At 36.7% G+C, this 8287-nt stretch overlaps 1 protein-coding gene across 2 annotated transcripts in view; it reads left to right on the forward strand.

Moving 5' to 3' along the window:
- The first annotated feature begins 1511 nt into the window (after nucleotides 1–1511).
- LOC306990037 (uncharacterized protein) overlaps nucleotides 1512–8287 on the forward strand; it is a 56584-nt gene continuing 49808 nt past the window's right edge. For both annotated transcript variants that reach the window (XM_079596253.1, XM_079596254.1), the window contains exon 1: nucleotides 1512–1764. The gene's annotated coding sequence lies outside the window, so the exon portion shown is untranslated. The remainder of the gene's footprint in view (nucleotides 1765–8287) is intronic.

Genomic DNA, 8287 nt, shown 5'->3' on the forward strand with positions numbered 1-8287 from the left:
CACGGAAAATCATTCTTGATAATTCAGGAACTACACAAGCCTATTACATATTCTCCACATGAATAGAGAGAAGGTTTTGTGTCCTAATGACCTGAATTACAGAATTATTAGTCATATTATACCTTTATTATCCCTGTTAATCCCTGAAACTCAAACTGGTTCTGGATTGTGAAACTCCTTTTGTATAGAAATCTGAATTAGTATGCATCATTGGAAAGGCATCTATCCTTTTTTATGTAGCGTATTAGGGTTCATGTATGTTAAAATGGAGAATATACAACGGATAATACAGCAGGACAGTCAATGAAGTGTGTGTGTGTCAATAGGTAAATTGAAGCTTTGAGTAATCAGTTAACTACTAATGTTTCAAAGAGTTAAAAAACAGTACGTTTTAAGTGTAGTTTGTAAGATCTAATTAAAGTTACTTACAGAAATCATTGTAGGCTAATTACTGTTGCAGTGACATTTTTATGAGCTCCAAAAATCAATAGAAATCATACATTTTTATTAGGGTGCAAGCAAAAAAAAAAAAAAGGAAGGCCTGTGAAAAATCCAAGGTGTGTGTGTGTGTGTGTGTGTACTCACAGACAGGACATACATGCCTGCCTTTCTCCTTAAAGAAAAAACAGTTTTCAAGTTCTGTGTGTCTCTTTGCATTTCGATATAGATCAGAAACAAATAGCTTATATCAGCAGTAAATATCTCTTTAGCCTTTATTTTCATGGACTCGATTATTAAATTGGGATCACAGCGGTTGTTTGCCTCTTGAGACTCGACCTGAAAAACTCGTCACCTGTCATTCATTTCAGCACGCGAGCACTGAGCATGCGCGCTGCGTCTCACTGCCTACTATGAGCGAGCAGGTGGAATGGCATTTACCATGAAACCGTGGTGAGAATGGGCGGAGCTTAGCGGACTAAACGCTGTCTCTAATTGGTCAGTAGTTTTACTCAAACTCAACGGAAAATATACGTCTTTATTTATAAAGAATATTTAGCAGATAAAGAATTCGATAGATACAATTTCTTCTCTTTCTCTTATCCCCCTACCTGTTTATCTGTATGTGTGATTGTTCCATTTGTACAAATATTTTATTTTTCTCTTTAATGATCACGTGGTACCTGTTACTTTTTCCAGCGCTGCTCAGAACGGACCAATCACAATCCACAACTGTGGATACATGGTAAGTTTGATTGTAATCATTATTATAGACTAAAGGACAAAACCAGGACGAATTTTAATATGCACGACGACAGGTAATATGTTTTAGAATTAAACGGTTATACTGTTTAGCATACCAACGTCTCCAATAATTTTGAATTAAATCTGAATGCAGCGCGAGGATTGAACTACATGAGCCACAACGCGCCCTCTGGAGGAGTCTTCCACTAAATGTAACAGGTAACAGCGCGCTCTCCAGCTGCCACGCGCACTGGTACTGCACTACTAGTAGGAGTAGTGTGGTAAAGCGTCATTGAGAACACAACTCGTGTCCTACCGGTGGGGCTGATGTCTGACTCTGTTAGTTAGAAACACTCTGTTCTCTGCTGTCCTTTTAATTCCCCCCCAAAAAAACACGAATGCAAGACCGTGTGGAGGAGCTGTTCACTTCAGCACCGCCAGACAAACCCAGGCAGAGCCTCATGAAGATGATGATGATGATGATGAAGATGATGATGCTGATGAGTGCATGCGGACTGCAGTAACACACACCAGCAGCAGCAGCAACAGCAACAGTCCCGCATTCCTCCACCTGAGCCTCCGGTAAGAGTTTCTCCTGTTTTCATGCGTGTCTGCTGGGTTTTATGTGGACCTGATGTCCTGATGCATTGACATGCTGTTGCATTGCTGCATGCAGAAACATTGCAGTCAGGCTTGGGGAAAATGTCCCATTCAAACACATGCTGGATCAGTGTTGATTCCAGAGATGTGGCCTTAGATTCCTTGTGCTAAAGGACATCGGACAGGGCAATTTGTAATGGTGAAATTAAAGCGTAAATTCTTGGAATATTCAGGATTTGTTTTTTTTATCTTTCTATAATACAATAATTTAGTAAGTTCTTGACTGCAACTGTTGGAATCAACCAGTTGATCATTTTTAGGACGTTGAGGTCATCCCTCTGATGCTGTGCATCGCTATTATGAATGATCTGATGTGGTTCAGTGCTGTTTTCATATATTTGAGTCTAATGGATATCATTTTCTTTCTTTCTGGTGTGCTACTGATGTTTGGACACAAAACAATACAAAACACTACATAAGTTTCTATGACATTAGTTTTTGTGTGCTAGTGAGTGCTGTTTAATATCAGATATGGCTGATAATATTGTTTGATGAGACCTAATGATAAGATAATTAAATATTACTATACATAACAAGTCAACTCTTATTTAACACATTTTCCCTCACATTTACTCCGATATATCAACCAAGCCGATTAGTCAGCCAATATTCGGCTCTCTTGGCATTACATTATCTGACAAGAACTGCACTGTAAAAAATTAAAATGATTTTTTCAAAGTTGTACATAAAACAAAGATTATTGAGATTTTTTACTTCAAAATGTAAAAAATGTATTTTTAATTCAGTGTTACTTGCTATTTCTTTGTAATTATTTATGGAATTTAGCAATTTCTGGATATGTATAATTATCCTGAACGAAATGTTTTTCAGTGTGCACCAATTTGGCAAATTAATGCATAATAATACGTTTTCTTCCCAATTGTATAACTTCATGAATTTACCAACAGCCTTGCCAGTGGATAATATTTAAACATGCCAGTGGATATTGGACAGATAATAGCGGAGAGATAATATGCGGATATCTTTATTCCAATAGCTGTGGAGCAAATAAACGTCTTTTACACCCGAATTAAGTCAAAACTGACCTCAAATATACAAAATATGATAAGCATGTCATAATAAAAAAGAGCAAAGTGTCTCATGTGAGGGGTTTGTACAAACATGTATTTAAGAAAATAATGAGTTTTGAGTGATGGTGTGTGTACATTACATTTGCTCTCATACTCAAGTTGTATTGGCATTATATGTATTGGCAATGTCGGCATTGAACATTATGATATAAATCCAGTTGAGGACAAATGAGACTTGTACAAGGTTTTGAATGTTTTGCTACACAATAGTCACTTTAGTTCACTCAACCTCAAGCAGGAGATGTTTATAGTTCGTTGCAAGGCTCTGGTAGATTTGTGGATTGGCTCTGACAGTAACTTGTTAACAGCTGATGTGATAACCTCATATTGTCAGTAAATGTCCTGATTAATCAGCCTGGCCAATACATCATTAGTGCCGTTAAAAGCGGCCGGGTCTCGCTCAGTCTCTGTCTGGTTTTGGCGGCTCGAGCAGAAGCTGTCCTGAGAAAGACGTTGGACTCTTAAGGATGATGAATTCTAGCGTCTGACACAAAAGCTGCAGGTGCCGTGACGGCTCGGGACACAAATGCCACGTCCTTTAGCACGACGAGAGAGAGAAAGAGCGAGGAAGCAAAGAAGAGATGACTGAGAAAGATGAATGAGTCATGGCTTGTGTTGTGTGTCTGTGGTGTTTTGTCTTCATCGGCTGATGTTTCATAGAGACGGCTTGAAGAAAGACATCCTGTCATCCTCTGTTTAATAAATCTCTCACTCTTTGTTCTGTTTGACCTCTAAAACCCCTCACATGAGACACTTTGCTCCTTTTTATTATGACATGCTTATCATATTTTGTATATTTGAGGTCAGTTTTGACTTCATTCGGGTGTAAAATACGTTTATTTGCTCCACAGCTATTGGAATAAGGATATCCGCATATTATCTCTCCGCTATTATCTGTTGGTAATATTTGAGATGCATGCTATTGTATTGTTAGTAATTTTGCATAGTAATTTAATCAAGTCATTAATTTCTATTAAAGGCACACTATGTAAGATTTTTGGATTAAAATATCCAAAAACCACTAGAACAATGTTATATATTTTGTTGACTTGCATTATCCCAAATGTTACCAAGAATGTTTAAATCTAGAGAAATAAGCAGGACACGCCTATCAATGACATCATACCCGCGTTACCCTCGGTTTCCGTTGTTTTATTTTGTAGAAACCATGGAAACACCAAAGACGCTTTAATATATTATGTGTTTTATTAGGCAGGTGAGCAACTGTTTGATACATTAATTGACAGAAAACGAATCATTCTCATACAGCTCAACTCAGTTAGTCTTTTTGTTTTCTTGATTTACAGTGAGATTTACCATGTTTTACCATGTTTAAAGGGCACCTATTATGGAATTTTGAAATTTACCTTTCATGTAGTGTGTAACATAGATCTAAGTGAACAAAAATATCCTGCAAAGTTTGAAATATGAAAGTGCCCCGTATATAAAGTTATTGTCTTTCAAAAGTAAGAGTCGACTCCGAGTCATTTTTATGAATCGTTAGAAGACCGAAGCTTTTTCTCTGACTAGATGACGTCAACTTGTCAAGTTATTTGAATACGATACGGCCACTTATTGCGCTCCAAGGCCAGGGAAAAAAACGTCATGGCGACGAGAGGCTGTGTTCTGAAGTGCGACTCAAAAGACAACTTTTTTCATCTGCCCAAGGAGGAGCATTTGAAGACTAAGTGGCTACAATTCATATATACTACTATACCACAGAAGTATAGTCCGAGCCTTGTGCTTTGTTCGCGCCATTTTGAAGACGATTGCTTTACCAACTTAAATGCAATCAAACTTGGATTCGCCAGCCGGCTGATATTGAAGGAAGGTTCAGTTCCAAGTGTATTTGCATCAGCTTCCTCCTCCGTATCACAACCTGTAAGTGTTATTAATAATTGTTGCTTTTATGTTTTATGTAGCATGCTTAATAATTATTTTGTTTGTTGTGTACGCACCGTTTAGCTTCTAGGTCTTCAATGGCATGTATTGAGATATGTGAAGTGTTTGTCGTTGTTTTCGGAGTTGTCTTAAAGAATAGAGTAATACCTCGTAGTAACGTGACTGCATTTTTTTTTTTTTTTTTTTTTTGTAAAACCGTTATGTTTATGCATCGGGCTAACGCAAACAAAGACTGATTGTGCTTTTACAATATGAACTCTGGGGTATGCTCGCTAACATAACATTAAATTCTTATTTTTAGTTTTTTACTACAAACTAAAGCAGTGGACTATAATCATTATTATAACAAAATTGAATTGATAAAAGCATCATTGTACTCCGTGTTAAAAATAAGTATTATCTCTGTAAACACTGCTGGGTCATCTGACCAATCACCGCAGATTAGCGTCGCGCAAAGGAGGGGTTTGGAAAAATGAGTCGTTGAACGAATCATTTGGGAGTCGGTGAGCAAATCAGGTAAAAATAAATGCATATTATACGACAACAAAAGTGTTTTTTGACATTGCATGCATGTAAAACTGTTGTTGGGGACTCCCAAAACAACATTAGGAACATTTTAAATGTCATAATAGGTGCCCTTTAATATCGATCTCGCTCACTGCAGTGTGCAACAAGTGTCTCATAGTAGCGAATGCACAGCATTATAACAACTTTCAACACACTCAAATGTATCGAAATACCCACATATATGACGAGAATAAGCAGAAGAGTTCATCTGTGGTATAACTCAAAATCACGGCGTCATCGAGCTACGCCTTCATTTTGAATATGAGACTTAGCGGCGAAAAAATAAATAGTGTGCCGTCAATATCTTTAAAGCTGAAGTGTGCATTTTTTTTTTCCATTTTAAACATTTTAAAGTAAACTAATTTTGTTTGAAAAGTGTTCATTTTGACTTCCGGGGATATTCAAATGGTTTTAGTTTGATTTTAAGACACGAGGAGTTGTATAGGAAGATGTTGAAGTCGTCATATTTGCAATTTTCTTTTGGTGGTGCTTGTGATGCATAGTTACACACTTAAGCTTTTTAAAAAATAACACAAGTGTGCAGTGAATTGCATCTTTTTACTTTTTATTCATTAAAGAATCTTGAAAAAAAGTATTACGGTGTCCACAAAATTGGTAAAAACTGTTTTCAACATTGATAATAATGATTTCTGGAGGCTCATGTGACACTGAAGACTGGAGTAATGACGGTGAAAATTCAGCTTTGACCACAGAAATAAATTATATTTGATCAAATAAATGTGCATTAGAGACTTCTTTCAAAAACATTTTAAAAAATCTTACTGACCCCAAGATTTTGAACAATAGTGTATATTTATTAGTCAGATTTTTTTTATATATTTATATGATATTGATATGCCAGTCAAATATTTAGCCATTTTGTAATATTCGGCTGAAACATTCCTCATTTTGCCTTATTTATTAAGTGCCTTGTGTCAGTACATCATTTACCAACAGCATTGATAATAGATACAGCAATAAAAAAAAAAATGTGTCATCTTGTGTAAATATTATAAATAACTCTTCATTTATATTCAGCAAATCTTATTTGACATCATTACGCACTATAAAGGTCACTCGCTACCCTGCTGTCTAGATCATCATCAGCCTTTAAAAAAGCATATCCATTAAAAAAGGTTTGCATGAGCAAAAATTCATATTAATACAGGCATATACTAGATTAATATTTCTGTTATTATCTGTCGTTCTCTCATGCTTCTTATGAGAGTCACTGAAACTCTTTCATCTCTCCGCCTGTTGCCCACTCATGCTTTTTCTTCCTACAATCTCTTTCTTCTTTACAGCCTCAATAACCTCTCATACGTCTCCCTTCACACGCTCTCCTCGTTCTCCCACTCGCTCCATCTGTCCCTAAATCAAACGAACACTGTATTTCTCAGGGAATCTGTAATTCAGCTTCATGCTGGAGATGTGTACGTCATGAGATCAAATCAGTGATATTTCAGAGATGCATTGGCAGGCCAGCGTAACATTTCCATTCAAGTCAATAGAAAAAAGACTTGCATGCATGTACTGTACCTTGTTTCTGTTATCAGACCACCTGATCTCAAGAAAACATGACCTTTTCGTGTGTGTGTGTGTGTTTGTGTGTGTGTCTTAGTTTAAGACCATTAGTGAGCTTGTACCATTAAATTATGCTGTACTAATTTGATTCAGATTTCATTTTAGAGACTATTTGAGTTTGAAATGTGATTCATTCTTCATGTTATTCAATGCCTGATTGTCAGTCATGCGGGGCGACCAGCCATTAACATCAGCTGTGTGATCCAGAACTCATTGACAGAAAGGGTTTGGGAATGGCCTTTGTCTGAGTGTTATGCATAATGGCGTCCAGCTGAGTGGATAACTGTGTTCATTTGATGACGGTTGAACTGATGAGTGTGTATCATGAGGATTGAATTACAGTAATGTTGTTTATGTGTGTGTGTGTGTGTTCACGAGGTTGTAAAGGCGATGATTTAAGGGCTGTGCAATGTTGTCTAAAGGGATAAGGAAGGTCACGTGTTGTGATGGTTTAGTTTATTTTCTATTTTGGGATGATTTATAATTTTCACTCATGCTCTAACGGGCTTCACTTCATCACTATTAGACTCTCAGGTCCTAAGAGACATAACGTTTATTTAATAAGAGTGTGTTGTAGTGCTTTATGTGTGAATCCTGAGTCTCGTGACACCCGTCAAGAACATGTCCAGGTCAGAGTTCACCTCAGAATGAATGATTAAGTGTGGCGTGGTATGTGGTGTGTGCGTGCGTGCGCGAGCGCGCGTGTAAAATAACAGACATTAATTATGTTAGACATTAATTAGATATAATAATATAATTTTATTTTCACCATCATTACTCCAGTCTTCAGTGTCACATGATCCTTCAGAAATCATAATATGCTGATTTGCTGCTCATTTCTGATTATTATCAATGCTGCAAACTGTATTTTTGTGGAAACCGAGATACAATTTTTCAGGGTTATTTGATACATAGAAAGTTAAAAGACCAGCATTTACTGTCCTGAAATATAAATCTGTTGTAACATTATAAATATCTTCTTTGATCAATTTAATGCATCCCTTGCTGAATAAAATTATTATGGATTTTGTGTTTAATCGATCGTCATGATAGTAAGTTCACAATGCAATTTTGATGGTCCTAAAATAGACTTTATTTCATTTATGCAAAAGACAAGTCTCAAGTTTTTTTCTTTTCTTTTGATTTAAAGGTAAATGAAGGCCTGGACATGTTTTAGTGAGATTCCCCAAATTCTGCAGATATGAAGGTGTAGAAAGGGTTCATCCGCTCCCTGAAGGTCTCCGATTAGCCGTGTTAATGGAAGGACTTGGCTCAGGACTGCAGGTGTGTGTGTATCACAA

The sequence above is a fragment of the Phoxinus phoxinus genome (genome assembly GCF_949152265.1).
Source record: "Phoxinus phoxinus genome assembly, chromosome: 21".
NCBI lineage: Eukaryota > Metazoa > Chordata > Actinopteri > Cypriniformes > Leuciscidae > Phoxinus > Phoxinus phoxinus.